Source organism: Galeopterus variegatus, unplaced genomic scaffold, assembly GCF_000696425.1.
Source record: "Galeopterus variegatus unplaced genomic scaffold, G_variegatus-3.0.2 Scaffold3371, whole genome shotgun sequence".
Taxonomy (NCBI): domain Eukaryota; kingdom Metazoa; phylum Chordata; class Mammalia; order Dermoptera; family Cynocephalidae; genus Galeopterus; species Galeopterus variegatus.
Genome location: NW_007729482.1, coordinates 101,646 through 118,185, shown reverse-complemented (window position 1 = coordinate 118,185; position 16,540 = coordinate 101,646). Strand labels below are relative to the sequence as shown.

The 16,540-nt window shown below is 42.9% G+C and overlaps 1 non-coding gene across 1 annotated transcript; it reads left to right on the top strand.

Annotated features, from left to right (window-relative positions):
- The first annotated feature begins 7,937 nt into the window (after positions 1-7,937).
- TRNAI-GAU lies at positions 7,938-8,012 on the top strand. The gene has a single exon. It is a non-coding gene; the product is annotated as a tRNA-Ile (tRNA).
- Positions 8,013-16,540: the final 8,528 nt, after the last annotated feature.

The following is a 16,540-nucleotide window of genomic DNA, read 5'->3' as shown; positions in this document are numbered from 1 at the left end:
ACAGGTCACTCGGCAGCAGGCATCCAAGTTAATTGTGGTGTCCTGAAATAGGAAAGTGGCAATGGGAATGGAGAGAAACAGACCCATCCAAGCAATATTTAGGAGAGGGACTTAATAGGATTTGGTGCATGGATGAGGACAGTGTGGAGATTAGAGTGACAGAAGGCCAAGGAGATGAAGGACTTGGGGGACTGGTGAGAGGGTGATGGAAGTGATTGGCTGCGGGATTTGTGCAAGCTGGCTGTTAAACACAGCCATTATTAAAAATTAAATTATATACAAACTTATGATTAACTAAATCACATTTTAAAAGGTAACAAATACTCAAAATTCATCATGTCCTAATAATTTTACATTTTAGTATTATGTATACTCTTTAAGTATATAAATACATATATACATACATCTCTATATATATAATATATATGCTGTACATTATTTAGCATATATCCACATAAGCAGTGTGGAAATATTATATAATGGGGTGCAAATCTTCCCAATTTGCAACTTGAGTACAGTGACAACATACTGATAGTTTGAAATCAGCCAAAGTTGAGTATTTACACCACGGTAATCAGCCAACATTTCAAATCAGGGAATGACTGATTTATTGTTTTTTTATTAGATGTCTAGATTTTAGAAAGTGATAGAGAAAACTTGAATAACGCAGATTTAATGTCAATGTGTGTCAGGTCTGTGGTTACCTTGCGAATAGCACAAAACATTGTCAATCGTGATTGATTTGTAACCATTGGTTAACTACAGATACTAGTTCAGCAAAACTCAACAAAAGCATTTTGAAAGAATTTGTTGACTATGTGTAATGTAAAATAAAGACTATTTTATCATTTATTATTACTTGTAAATTGTGTGATACATTCTCGGCATCAGTACAATTTATAATGAACATGTGTATGTATATGCATGCATGCTTTTTTTGTTTTCTTTCTTGCTCAGAGCTGGTTGTTAAACATTTACCAGCACCACTGAACCTGGTTGTCCAAGCAGGACTTGGGCCAAAAGGAGTTCTGCTGTGTGGTGCCATCTCAACTCATATCACGCCCAGATTCCCCCTCTGCGAAGGCCCTCTATCATGGTGGGAACTGTGCCTCTCCCACGGTGGGAACTGTGCCTCTCCCACAAAGGACTTTGTCCAGAAGAGCAGTTAGCTGTCACAATGATGCGTCCTGCAAGAAACTGTCCACCCACCTCCCTGCCTCCTGGGCACACTCATTTCCCTGTGCCAAATCACGGGATGTGAGACATGTCTCAGTGCAGGAAAGAAACTAGTAAAGATGGCCAGGCTCTCAGCTTCCTGCTCTCTGCCAGATGTCAAGAAAATTGTATCAAAGGGAAATTCACTCCAGGCAAAACCTTCTCTAAGAAATGTTTCTTCACGTGTGGCCTCCAACCATCTCCTTTAGAACCACCTGGCAGATGTGTACATAACTGGACCCTACCCAGGCCTTTTGGGTTATAATCTCTGGCAGCAGAGTCTGAAGTTTTAACTGCCCCCCTCATTCATTCATTTATTGAGTCCTGCTATCTGTCAGGCACTGTTCAGGCTCTGGGTGTGCCAGGAAACAAAACAGATCCCTGTATGCATGGAGGTTAGATCTGGTGGGGAAACACCTAGCTGACAAGATATTTAAGTAAACCATATAATATATTAGATAGTAATAACTGCTAGGGAGAAAAATAAAGCCAGGAAGGGAGATAAAGAATATGAAGATGTCATTTGAATAAAGACCTGAAGGAAGTCACAAGGCTGAGTGATTTAGCATGAGCCATGCCAAACACCTGGGGGAGAAAAGTGCTCCAGGCAGAGGGAACAGCAGATACAACAGCCCTGAGGTGGGAGCTCACCTGGAGTGACCCAGGAACAGGAGGAAGCCAATACGGCCAAAAAATCCCCAGATTCTTCTGCACGTGAAACTAGAAACCCCCTAAGTGAGAAAATGCCACCGACGTTTTCATGTAAGCTCAGCCACCCTCGGCAGACTGATGGTTCCAGACTCCTCCTTCACTTCATTCATTTCTTTCAACAAGCTTTTACTGAACGCTTGTAAAGTGTCTATGTTGTGATAAGGCCAAAAGTCTTTCACTTACAACCATTTTCCTCCTTCTTTGCCTTTCAGTCCAACTCTTTTTGATGCCAACTGGATTTTATTCTCTGGTTCTTTGAACCCTGAGTCATGAGCCTACTACCATTCCCAAAACTCTCTTCATTTACCCTTTATTTTCTGCTATGGCCGCAGGATAACTTTAGTTCTAAAACTGGGGTTCTGCTCCCAGAACTTCTGTCTCAGTGAAAGACCCAGATCCCTCATTGGCCTGCATGGGGTATTGGAAGATTGAGTTTAGTCTTAAAAATATTGAGTGTGCACCTGGGGACACATGCACAGCAGATCATTAGGTTGATAGGTATATGGCCCAGAAGAGGGGACAAAGATTGAAGTCACCATAATTATTGGTTAAAATGCTTTCCATGTCCTAGGCTGGTAATTCTCAACCCTGGTTGTACATTAAAACTGCCTGGAGAAGTTTTAAAAAATATAGACGGCCCAGAAGAGGGGACAAAGATTGAAGTCACCATAATTATTGGTTAAAATGCTTTCCATGTGCTAGGCTGGTAATTCTCAACCCTGGTTGTACATTAAAACTGCCTGGAGGAGTTTTAAAAAATATAGATACAAGGGCCCCACTGCAGACTGAATCTCTGGGGGTGAGGCCCAGGCATCTGTATATTTTAAAATCTCCCACATGTTTCTAATAAGCAGCCAGGGTTGAGAACCACTGTGATAAGTAATGAGTTAGATCAGTGATTCTCACCCTTGACCATACACTGGAATCACCCGGGAAACTTTAAAAAGTATTGCTGCCTAGGTCCCATCCACAGAGATTTGGACATAATTGGTCCCGGTGCAGCTGGGCCTGGGGGATTTTTAAAAGCTCCTCAGGGAAGATAACCAAGGTTGAGAACCTCTGAGCTAGGTGCTGAATGCCTAGGAGGAGAGGAGGACAAATACGAACCACGTATCTGCCCACTCTCAAGAATTGCCCTGTGTCACAGAAGGCACCATACATGCAAAAAGTCAACCACGGCCACCTCCTCTCTTGTGCCTTGTTTTAGCTCTGAAACCTCAAACTCCAGTGGCCTATTGTGACACCATCCTCCGTCCTGCCACCTATTCTACCAAATCCACCTGAATGTGCTTGCTGTTTGGCCTGTCTGCCTTTCCTGTCCGTCAGTCCTTCCCAAGCCTTCCCAAAAGACACAATCAGAACTTCATGTGTCTTTTGATGTAGTTTATGGTGCTGTTTTGATTACAACAACTGTACTGTAAATTTTAATATCTGGTAAGGCAAGTGCTGTGGATTGAATTGTGCCCTTCAAGGTCCATGTATTAGAAACTTAAGCCCCACTGTGACAGTGTTACGGGTGGGAAATCCTATTTATAGTAGTTGAAAGGTGGGGACTTAAAGAGGTGACTAGATTGTGAGGACCATGACCTAGTGAATGGATTAATCCATGGACAGTTTCACCGTGGTTATGAGTGTGGTTCTGAGGGCTTTAAAAGGAGAGAGAGTGAGGAATTAGCTCTCTCTGCCCTGTCATTCTTGCCACGTGACACCCCACGTTGCTGTAAAGCCACCATCAAGAAGGCTCTCATCAGATGTGTTCCCTAGACTTTAGATTTCCCAGCCTCCAAAACTGTAAGCAATAAATATTGTTTCTCTGCAAATTACCCAGTTTCAGGTATTTCTGTTATAGGCAACAGAAACAGACTAATACAGCAAATTAGCAATCATCTCTACAAACTAGCTCCAGCACACCACTGGACAGATCCCAGCACTGGGAAGGAACTCTGTCACTCACTGGGAGGCTCCAGGTTTTACTCACTTATAGGACCAAGGCAGACTCACTTCAAAGCAAGCCAGGAGCCAGTGTGAAGCTTCTGGGGCTGCCAAGTGATTCCACTTCTCACCCAGACTTGGCTGTTCCTAAGCCTAGATAATGGTCATGGAGTTGGGGGCCCCAAGAGTAGGTTCAAAAGCCAATAGACAGGTAAGGAGGGAGATTTTACTCTATAAGAGATGGGTTTTTTCCTTTGGGTAAAGTGGACAGAACACTCAATAAAATTATTGCATACCCAAGAGCTTTCGAGGGACTAAAAAGGCCATTTTGTTCTAAAATTCACGTTTTCTTAAGAGCATGTAAGTGGTAAAATGGTTTCAGACTTTGTTATCTGGAAAACAATTGTCCAGAATTTGAAAGGAGGAGGAAACTTGAAGGTGAATGGAATCAGCCTGACAAACAGGTTTTAATCTCGTAGTCAAGACAGGAATGGTGGGAATGAGAGAGGGAGGAGGAGGAAAGCACCTGATCTGCAAAGAGTGACAGCCTTATCTTGGTAAATGAAAAAGGAACCAACTTACCCAACCAAGTCCATTTGAAGTAAGCATAATGGAGTGCCAGCGGGGAATGAAGCCAGAACTCCAGAGAAAGCAGCATTGGGTTCTGCTTAAGGGATAGTGGTGGCCAAAACAGAATGCTTTTAGTACTACCACCAGGATAGAGAAAGTTTACTGAAGAGTTAAAAAGCTGAAGGACACTCAAGCAGCCCTTGGTAGAGGTCTACGTGGCGAGAAACTGAAGCATCCTGCCAGCAGCGAGCACCAACTTGCCAGCTAAATGAACAAGGTGTGCCATCTTGGAAGCAGATCCTCCAGCCCCAGTCAGGCTTTCAGATGACTACACCTCTGGCTGACATCCCTACTGCAACCTCTGCAGGACAGTTTTCTGGGTGGCCTTGGACCAACCCTTTTTTCCCCACTTTCTCACTTGTAGTTCTCAAGAATAACTGTAGCATTGCTGGGAATGAAACATCCTGACACAGGGAGATACTGTCTTAAATAGCCTGGGATCTGTACTAGTCTCCCATCCCCCACCCAGGAAAAGATGTCCTTCAGTGCTTTAGCCCAGCTATGCAAGGTACCCGTTGCTGTGGATTGAATGTCCTCCCAAACCTCAGTGAAGCTTGACCCCCATTGTAACAGTGCTAAGAGGGTGGGAAATTCAGTTTTGGTATTTGAAAGGTGGGCCTTTAGGAAGTAATTGTGAGGACTGTGCCCTCGTGAATGGGTTGATCCATTCATGGAGTAATGGGTGTGGTCCTGGTGTCTTCATAAAAAGAGCAAGTGGAAAGGTTAGCTCTCTCGCTCAGCCCATTCTCACCATGTGACACCCTACATTGCTGTAGAGAGCCACCACCAACAAGAAAGCCCCACCAGATGTGTTCCCTGGACTTTGGACTTCCCAGCCTCTGAAAATGTTGTGGAAACTGTGAAAAAACTTGTTACACTGAGGAAGAAATAGACTTCACTCACCTGCAGGAGTCTACTTGGCTGATTAAGACCTTCAGCCTACTTCATCCGAAACATCCATCTGTCTGTAGAGGAAATTAGAATTTGATTCTGAAGCAGTGCAAAGAGTAAGACCACGCTGGCAACGTAGCCAAATGCAACAAGATGCTGATGTTAGAAAAGAAGATGAGTCAATGACTTTCTCAATCCTTCCTTAACTCATGGAAACATCATGTGGCAATAACCACTGTTTCTGGAATTTCGTTTTATATTTTAAAATTTTTATTGCTTATTTTGAAAAAATTGGAGTCTCATTAAAAAGAAAAAAGCTCAGGAAAATCAGAGTTAGAGGACATCCTGTTCTTCCTGGGCACCTGAGGTCACAGCAGTTGGGCTAGAGAATGTTTGAGGGGGGTGTCCAGTTTGCACAACCATTGGAACACGGAGGGGCCTTTGAAGCTGGACACATAGGCTCAGTGAATGCTAAAGTAGGAAACAGTTGCATTCGGCCTGCTGCACATCCTGATGAGGAGAGAGAAGTAAAGCAATACCAGTTTAAGATTGGGATTTGGGGGAGAGCAAAGCCAGAAAATTTAATGGAAAAATTAACTTGTAAAAGCAAGGTGTCTTTATCATAAGAGAGGGTGTGGGTTAAGTCTCAAGCACACCTCCAGGAGGTAAGTCACATGGTTAGGAGACCATTTTCCCCTAGGACAGGGTCCTCCTTCCTCCACCCCCTTTTTTGGGAGGGCAGCTGACCTGGATGGGGATCCAAACCCGTGACCTTGGGGTTATAAGGCTTTGCTCTAACCAAGTGAGCTAACCAACCAGCCCCTTATTCCCCTTTTATAGTGCATTTCTGCTGTAGGAGTTGTCTCTTTCTCCTCTGCTCTGCTTCCCCTGTCTGCCCCTCTACAGTGGGTGCGCAGATGGTAGTTTGCACTGGGTTCTGGAAACACCACTTTTGATTTTTTTTATTTGTATTTATTTATTTTTTGGCAGCTGGCCAGTACAGGGATTGAACCCTGGAACATGGTGTTATCAGCACCATGATCTAACCGACTGAGCCCACTGGCCAGCCGTGCCTGAGAAATTATGGGAGTAAATAGATCATTACTTACATTGTGAACTGCGAAGGAGATCCCATTTGTTTCTAGAATATGTTTATACTTTGGACCAGATGGGCACGGTGATTGTCTTATGGCCTTGTCCAGCCTCTCAATCTGTGCTATGTAACATAGTAACCACCAACCATAAGTGGGTATGTAAATTGAAATTAATTGAAATTAAATTGAGTTTAGAATTCAGTTTCTCAGTCTCACCAGCTACATTTCAAGTGCACCATAGTGCTGTGTCAATGTTCTATATAAGTGTTTCCCTACCTCTTTTTAATTACTGGCCCCACAAGGAGCCTTTTTAGACATTTTTTCCCTAACCATCGCCCCATGAAATTTTAATAACACAGATATACTGTATGTATCTTCATGTACTGTATATATGTCTGCACTTCATACACAAACACAGTAAGATTTTTTTGGACCCCCACTCCCTCCAGGAATTAGTTTTTGCCCCATTAGAGGCAGTATCACCCCCATTAAGAATGCAGCTGTTATATGAACCAGAGGCAAGATTAGGGTTAGGCAAGAGAGGCACCCAAAGCTCAAAATTTAAGGAGGCACTCACTCCCAGGGTCATGCAAATGTAGGGTCAGCACCTGAAAGTAGGAGCCTCCTTAAATTTTGCACCCTGCATGCCTCACCTGCCACACCCTAGTCCCAGTCCTGATGTGAGGCCATCATCACAGAAATTTCTGTTCGGTTAGAATGTTGGAAAGGTGGAACCAAGAGACTTAGAATTGGAGAAATCCATTTGGAAGAGCATAGTTTAGTCCAGAAATATGCCCCGGCCATAGGTCAGTGGACCTCAACTCTGGCTGCCCATTAGAATCATCATCAGAGCCTTAAGGCTCCTGGTGCCTGGGCCCTACCTCATGGGCCCTACCTCAGGAATCTCCAGGGATGGGGCCTAGCGGTGGGCCTTTTTTCAAGCTCCCAGGCGATCCTAATGTGCAGCCTAAGCTGAGAATTCCTGCTCTGGGTGCAAGTTCCAGCCAGTAAATACACAAGGAGGAGATTCTCTCTGGCCATATTTAAGTGGGAAAAGTAGAGAGGGAACTTTAGTTGCTCTCTGGGAGCAAGGGATTAAGTTGATGAGGGAAGATTTGTAGTGTGAAAATGTAGAGCAGTGCCCTGTCTAGGGAACTTTATGTCACAAGTGTTGCATGGCTTGAACCTTGTTTGTTATGCTAGACCCTCTCTGTAGGACCTTAGTGAACACTGTAACCGAGCACCATTGAGATGGTCATTAATCCAGGGAGGCTCCTAGGTCCTGCTAAGACTGTGGCCTTGGGTTTAATTTATTAACGTTGTTGCTCACCTTTTCAGCAGCTTCTGGGGCCAGAGCCAAAGAGACATCCTTAAAGACCCTTGTTCAATATAGTGGTCACTTTTCATTGGTCCCAGAGGGATAATGAGAAGAAATTGTAATGACTAAAGGCATGGGCAGGGCCTGGCCGGTTAGCTCAGCTGGATAGAGTATGGTGCTGATAACTCCGAGGTCAAGGGTTCGAATCCCTGTACTGGCCCGTCACCAAAAATAAATAAATAAAGGCATAGGCAGGATTTTATCCCTTCCAATGGGTGACTATAGAAACATCATCCTTAGTTGTCCACAGCCTGGTTGTCAAACCAACTCCAGTTTAAAGGAAGACAAACTATAGAGGGTATGTTTGAATTCCAAGTGCCACCAGCCATCACCCTCACTCCAGTCTCATCTGCAACACACAGTTACACATGCACACATATGCACACAGAACAGCTTTGTGCACTAAGGCCAGGGTATTACAGGTCCTAAGTGTCATGGGGTGGTATCTGGGCATGAAGAAGAAAGAGGCAAGAAGCTCCAGCACCATTCACTTGGCAGTTGTCTTTTCTCTTAGCATTCTTATTTATGGATCCCAGTTGTGGTTTATTTCTCTCTGATCCCAGGCAGCTGGTAAGATAGGAAAGGGTCTGACAAGGGAAAATGACATTGGTCCAGTCAAGGTCGGGAGCCGGGAGGCCATCTCAGCTTGAGTTTCAAGCACATCTTAATTGAGAACATTCTGGAACTTTGCACTCAGCACCACCACAAGGGTCATGACCTGCTGAAGGAACAACTGATGCTGTTTGCTACTTTTTGCTACTTCCTGCCAATCTGGAAGGTCCCTGACTAAAAAGCCCGCCTCCAAGAACCGTTATGACCAATCCCTTATGAGCAAGGCTGTTGGACCCATGTTAACACCAATCACAACTTTCATATCTGCATTTTTTAAAAAGTACCCTGACTTTCTTTTGTTCTCCAGAGCATATGCTCAGGTCCTTTTGAATCTGTGTCTCCCAGGCTGCGGTCCTAATGAGCTCTCAAGTAAACCCTCTTCATTTAACTCTCAACCAGGTTGACATGTCCAAGCCTTCTCCTAAGTAGAGGACCAAAGGGGGTCCAGAGTGGGAGGTGGAAGAAGGAGGCCTGAGTGGGTTTTTTAGGTTTTACCAACTTAAGGCACGTGGTGTGCTCTAGGCTCACATGAATGTCAGCTTACTCAACAAGAGGATGACACTGAAGTCTGGCCAGAGCTCTCATTGTAGTAATAATCCCCCTGGCATTTTCCTCCGTACCTAGAGAGAGTGGGTGTGGCTAATCAGGACAGTAAAGGATTTGGGTGGAGATTCATTTCTCAGCTTTCTTTAATCTCCTCCCCAGATACAAGACCAACAGGTATCAGTGGCCTTGCATGCCTGAAGCATGGAGGAGTTTGTACAGGGGCTAAGATTTGGACAGCTCCAGACTCTGTTGTTCCTTCTGTGTTCTCTAATTAAATGAGAGAAATCCTCATCTACCCAGTCACCTGAACTCAAAAGCTTAAAGTCATCCTAGACTTCTCCCTTTCTATCAAATGCTTTAATAAAATCTCTTAGTTTTTACCTCCTAAATACTTCTTTCTCCCTTCTGTCCCACTTTTCTCCATCTCTCTTGCTGCTGTAGGCTTCTGTCCACCACCATCTCTCTTCTGCACTCACAATAGTCTGTTTTAAAATTATTTTTAATTGCACAAAACATGAATATATTATCATTTTTTAAAAATCCAAACTATACAGATAATCAAAAATTCAAGATTTAACCATGGTAATCAGTTGGGAGTGTTCCAGATATTTTCTATGCATATCTATACAGAAAAACAAATTATTCTATTTTTTGTATATATTTTTTAAAAAACATAAATAGTGCCATAAATAGTTTTGCCTCCTTTTTTTATTTAACAATGTATCTTGGAGATTTTCACTGTCATATACAGAGCCACCTTATTCGGGCTGCTACATAGCATTCCATGGTGTGACAGGCACCCTCAAAGAGAGTCCTGTTTTCTATTTCCTGGTATTCAGTCCTGTGTAATCCCCTCTGGGTGTGTCTGTGATGGTGTTTGCAGAAGAAATTAACATTTGAATCAGTAGACTGAGTAAAGCTGACCCACCCTTGCGAGTATGGATAGGCTTCATCCAATCCAGTGGGGGCCAGGATAGAACAAAACTGCAGAGGAAGGAAGAATCCACTCTCTCTTCTTGGGTTGAGACATCCAAGGCTTAAAATTTCAAGTGGAAAAAAAATCAGTATCTGAGAGTAATCGAGAAAATTATGAAAAAGTATAGAATGGTAAGACTTGCCTTACTAGATATTAAAATGTACAATAAAGTTACTGTAATCAAAAGTACCTCAACTACATCAAAAGACAAATGAGGTTCTGACATTGTGCTAGGGTTGTGTAAGATGTTATCCTTAAGACAAGCTGAGTGAAGGGTACATAGGCCTCCCTATAGCATTCTTGCAGCTTCCTGTTCATCTCTAATTATTTCTGTATAAAAAGTTTAAAAAATATGCAAAAGACAAATGATAATCTAGTGAGGGAAGGGAATCTTTGCAAAACACATGGATAAAGATGAACAATTACTAATATTCAAAGAGCTTTTACCAATTGATAAGAAAAAGATGACTGAATAGAAAAAGAGAACAGCAATTCACATAAGGGAGGATGAAAATTGTCGATAAACATAAGACACTCAACATCTGCAGAAGTCCTGGAAAGACAAATAAAACCAGCCTTTTTCCCACCAATCAGATTTTCCAAAATGTACAAGTAAAAGAGTGATAATGTCCAGTTCTGCGTGAGGGGGTTGACAAATAGGAATTGCTACAACCTGTTACAAAAGTCATCTGGAGACAGCTATTAAAATTAAAACTATAAACACCCACTGACCCAGAAATCCTACCTTTAGAAACCTGTTTTACTGAAATGAAAGCCCCAATACACCCAGAATCATCCTCAAGGAAACATCCTGCAGTATTTTTGTCATTGCTAAAAACTGTCAAATCTAGAATTGCAAAAAAAAAAGCCAGTCAAGTTCTTTAAACTAAATTTGTTGTAATTTTGTCTTTGGACAGATTGGAAAACAACCTGACTGTCCACCAGTAAGACAATGGTTGAATAACCAAATGATTTAGATCTAATTCATCTGGAGACATGTCCACATGTTGTTAAGGGAGAAGAGCAAGTTGCAGAGTAATAATTACATTACACCATTTTTTAAATCTGAGCCAGATCAAATAAGCAAACTGACGAACCCTGCATAAAAAAAGACAGCTGTGTAGGATACCCTCCTGATGAGCCTCAGCTACTTCCAGGATAGGAGTGGGCAGAAATCATCACCCATTTTTTCCTTTCACATCATTTTTTTTAAACTCTTTAAAATAAACTTGTATTAATTTAATTCTTAAAAATCTAATACAATAAACACCAAGGTCCAGGGTTCGATCCCTGTCCTGGCCAGCCACCAAAAACAAAACAAACAAACAAATCTAATAAAATAAAAAATGTTAATCTCATTCAATTGACTATAAAGGGCAAACTCCTCAACGTGACATATGAGGCCTATGTGGTCTAGCCCCTGCCAGTTCACTGGCCTCCTTTCTGTCCATATCCCTTCTGCACTCAGTGTTTCAGCCATACCGAACTACAGAACTTAAATAGAGACTTAAATACAGACTTAAATATGACATCTGGCATCTTACCTCCAAACTTTTGCACACTCTTCCTGAAAGCTATATTCTTTCTCTTTTCCACCCAGTAAACTCATTCATTCTTCAAGACCCAGCTTAAATGACCCTACCCCACTGTCTTCACACTACAGCAACATTTGTACTACATCACAATTATCTGTGTATGTATGTGTGTGCATACCTGTGGTGTTGTAATTCATTGTGCTTGATTGACATAGAGAAATTTGAATGCTTACTGAATGAATTAAAATTAATCAAATTGGTGTTTTATGATTTCTATGTTGTTTGATCTAACAGTAGCATCATTCATATGTTTGGATTATTTTGTTTGTTTGTTTGTTTTCGTTAAATTTTTATTTTGTCAATATACAATGTATATGATTATTATGGCCCATCACCGACACCTCCCTCCCTCCTCCCTCTATTTTGTCAATATACAATGTATATGATTATTATGGCCCATCACCGACACCTCCCTCCCTCCTCCCTCTATTTTGTCAATATACAATGTATATGATTATTATGGCCCATCACCGACACCTCCCTCCCTCCTCCCTCTCTCCCCTCCCCCCCCAAGAATGTCCTTTCCGTTTGCTTGTTTTTGATGGGTTAAGGCAGGTGCAGCATTTCGTAAATAGGCTAATACAGTTTGATTGAATATTTTCTCAAAAGTTGAAACACTTGACAATCACGGTTTTCCAATAACTAAAATCCATTTTTAGTTTGGGCTAAATTACTGAATAGGGAATAAAATTTGAATAAGAGAATGCAATTTGCTATTTTGAAAATTCAATCAGTAATCCCACCTCCTCTTTCTCCCAGTGAATGTGTAGCCCTGGTCCTAGGACTGTTTGCACTTGGATCCATTCCTAGCCTTTCCTCTCCTCTGCTCTGTGTTGCAGAGAAACTGACTCCTAGAGGTTGCATCTCCAGATCTTTCCCTAACTGGCTGCCAGCTGAGCTCAGCTGATGGCAGGCCCTGGTGGGAGACTGGAAGGCGGATAGAAGAGAGAAGCCAAGATATTTCTCCCTTTCTTTGCCTCAGTTAACCTCCTCTCCTCCATTCCTCTGTGCCTCTAAGCATCCATGAGACACACTTGCCCTTATTCCTCTTCTTTTGGGTGCTCTGGTTATACCAGGCCCCAGTTATATCGCCTTCTCCTTTTGTCTCTGCAGCCTAAGACAGTAGTGGCTCACTGCTGTTGCTAATCTCTGGGACTTCATGTACCAGTTCACTTTCATTAGAAAACAAACTACCCCAAACTTAAAACAACAATTTAGGCTGGGATCAGCTGGGCAGTTCTTCTGCTTGTCGTAGCTAGGCATGCTTCTGTGTCTAGAGTCAGCTGTCAAGTCAGCAGGGGGATCTACTTTGGGAGCTGGCTTGCAGCTATCTGGAGCAGTCGTTGGTCTATGTGTCTATCATCCTCCAACATCCTAGTCCAAGCATATCAGTTGGCAGCTGGTTCCAAGAAAGAGAGGGAAAACAGGAAAAACCTGTGGAGGCCCTAGCTTGGAATTGTACAATATCACTTCCTTCCTGTATTAGTCCTTTTTCTGTTGCTCATAACAGAATACCTGAAACTGGGTAATTTATAAGGAAAAAATGTATTTCTTACAGCTTAGGAGGCTGGGAAATCCACAGTCCAGGAGGTGCATCAGGTGAGGACCTTCTTCTTACTGGTGATTCTCCATAGCAACGCAGGGTGTCACATGGCAAAAACGGCAAGAGCAAGAAAGAGAGTTAAACTGCTCATTGCTCTCCTTATAATGCTATCAGAACCACACGCATGATAACTCATTACCCTGTGAGTGGATTCATCCATTCACAAGGGCACAGCCCTCATGTTCCAATCACCTCTCAAAGGCCCTGTATTAGTGTGCTTCTGTTGCTTATAAAAAAAATACTTGGAACTGGGTAATTTATAAAGAAATCAAAATTTATTTCTTACAGTTTCAGAGGCTGGGAAGTGCAAAGTCCAGGGAACACATCTAGTGAAGGTCTTCTTTGGTGGTGGCTTTACAGCAATGCAGAGGTCCCACATGACAGGAAATGGTGGAGCAGAGAGAGAGAGAGAGACTCTTCTTTACAGCAATGCAGAGGTCCCACATGACAGGAAATGGTGGAGCAGAGAGAGAGAGAGAGAGACTCTTTGTGCTCTCCTTTTAAAGCCCTCAGAACCACATCCCTGACCACATCCCTGACCACCATTATTAATCCATTCACTATGGCATGGTCCTACAATCTTCAAGGCCCCACCTTTCAATTACCATAATAGGACTTCCACCCTCTGAACACTGTCCCAGTGGGGAACAAGACTCCAACACATTAAACTTTTGGGAGGACACAATTCAATCCACAATATTCTGTCCCCACAAAGCTCATGTCCTTTCCACATACAAATACATTCATTTCATCCCCAAAGTCTTAACTTGTTTCAACTCAAAGTTCCAAAGTCCAAAGTCCCATTTGTGAAATCAAAACAAGTTATCTACTTCCAAGATAAAATGGTGGGACAAACATAGGGTACATATCCCCATTCATAAAAGGAGAAATAGGCCAAAAGAAAGGGGTAAAAGGTCCTAAACAAGTCCAAAGCCCAGCAGGGCAGGCATTAAATCTCAAAGCTGACAAATCATGTACTTTGATTCCATGTTCGATGATTTCTGCATGCTGGTGTGGGGTCTGGGTCTCCAACTCCTAGGGCAGGTCTGCTTCTATGGCTTTCCTGGTCTCAGATGGTACATTAGCTCTCACAGGCTGGTGTTGCACACAGGTAGCTCTACAAGTCTGGGGTCTCCTTGGTGGTCCCACTCTCACAGCTCTGCTAGACACAGTGCTGATGGGGTTTCTCTGCTGCAACTCCAACCCCACGTTTCCACTTGGCATTGCTCTAGTAAAGACTCTATATGGTGACTCCACCCCTGTGACAGATCTCTTCCTGGGCCCGCAGTCTTTTCCATACATCTATTGAAATCGGGATTGTGGCTCCCAAGCCTTCACAGCTCTGGCATTCTGCAAGTCTGCAAACCTAAAACATCATGGATGCTGCCAAGGCTTCTGGCTTGTATTTTCCAAAGCAGTGGGTCCAGCCACACCCGGGGCCAATTTATCCACAGCTGGAGCAGCCAAAACATCCAGGATGCTTGTGCTATAAGCAGCATCCCGAGGTGGTCCTGGGCAGTTAGCCTGTAGAGGGCACCTCAGGCCTATTCCCTGAGACCGTTCTGTCTCCCTGGGCCTCTGGGCCTATAATGGAAGGGTTGGCCCCAGAGATTTCTGCAATGCCTTCAGGGCCTTTTCCCCCTTCTCTTGACAATCCCTTTCTTTTTTACTAATCTTCTCATCTAACGGTTGCTGCGTCCCTTTCTTTTTTACTAATCTTCTCATCTAACGGTTGCTGCGTTGCACCATTGCATGCTCTCTGTTTCTCTACCACATGGCCAGGCTGCAAATTTTCTAAATCTTTATGCTCTGCTTTCCTTTTAAATTCCATCCTTATGTCATGCCTTCACCATAATTCAAAATAGGCTGTTACAAGTAGTCATGCAGCTTCCTTAATGCTTTTCTGCTTAGACATTTCTTCTACCAAATACCCTGGGTCAGTACCTTGAAGTCCCACATTCCATGAAGACTTTGGGCATGAACAGAATGCAGCCAGGTTCCTTTCCAGTTCATAACAAGGGTGATCTTTGCCCCAGTTTCCAGTAAGTTCCTTCTCATTTACATCTGAGACATGCTTAGAATGGTCTTTACAGTCCAAATTTCTATCAGCATTCTGGTTGCCACCACATAACCAGTCTCTAAGACATTCCAAACTGTCCCTCATTTTCTTGTCTTCTGAACTTTCACTAGCATGTAGGCTTTTTCTAGCCTGTTCCTCCAAATTCCTCCAGCCTCTCCTCAATACCCAGTTCCCAAGCCATTTCCACATTTTCAAGCATTTGTTATAAGAAACACCCCACTTTTCTGGTACCAATTTTCTGTGTTAGTCGTTTCTGTTGCTTATACCAAAATACTTGGAATTGGGTAATTTGTAGAGAAAACAAAATTTATTGTTTACAGTTTTGGAGTCTGGGAAGTCTGAAGTCCAGGGAACATATCTGGTGAGGGTCTTCTTTGGTGGTGGCTTTACAGCAATGCAGGGGTCTCAGATGGCAGAAAATGGCAGAACAGAGAGAGAGGGAGACTTTGTGTGCCCTCCTTTTAAAGTCCTGTGAACCACACCCCTGACCACCATTATTAATACATTCACTAAGGCATTGTCCTACAATCTAATCATTCTTCAAGGCCCTACCTTTCAGTTACCATAATAGGATTTCCACCCTCTTAACACTGTCCCAGTGGGGATCAAGCCTCCAACACATTAAACTTTTGAGGGGGCACAATTCAATCCATAATAGGCCCTACCTCTCAAATACCATAATTGGATTTTCCACATTCTTAACACTGTTACAATGGAGATTGTGTTTCCAATACATGAACTCCTGGGGGACACATTTGACCCATAGCACTCTCAAAGGAAGTCACGAGACCTGCCCAGATTCAAGGAGTAAAGAAATAGACTCCATTTCTTGATGGAAGAGGAAAATTTTGTGGCTATATTTGCAGTCTACCACACCTTACCATTATCTTCTCCATTGTCTATATAATCACATTCCTGCACGACTCCTCCCTGTGTTGAACACTTGAAGTTGTTACACTATGCTCGTATTTGGACCCTTGTGCATGTTTGTATGTATTTGGGAGATAGGAGTTAGGAATAATAGGAAAAATCTATTCCTAATGGGGTCCCCTTGGATTCAAATGTTTCTGTTACAAATGTCACCAGTCCAGGCTTCTTTAGAATTAGTCAGTATGACAATAGATGCATTTGTGGGAGACCAGAATATGCCTCCCCTGTACATGAAGGATTGTTGAGCTGAAGACAATTAAGGAAAAGCAGATCAGAAAAGCTCTCTGCTCTCTCTGCTATTTGCCTAAAACCAGGACATAAATTTGTAAAGGTGTCCTCCCCCACCC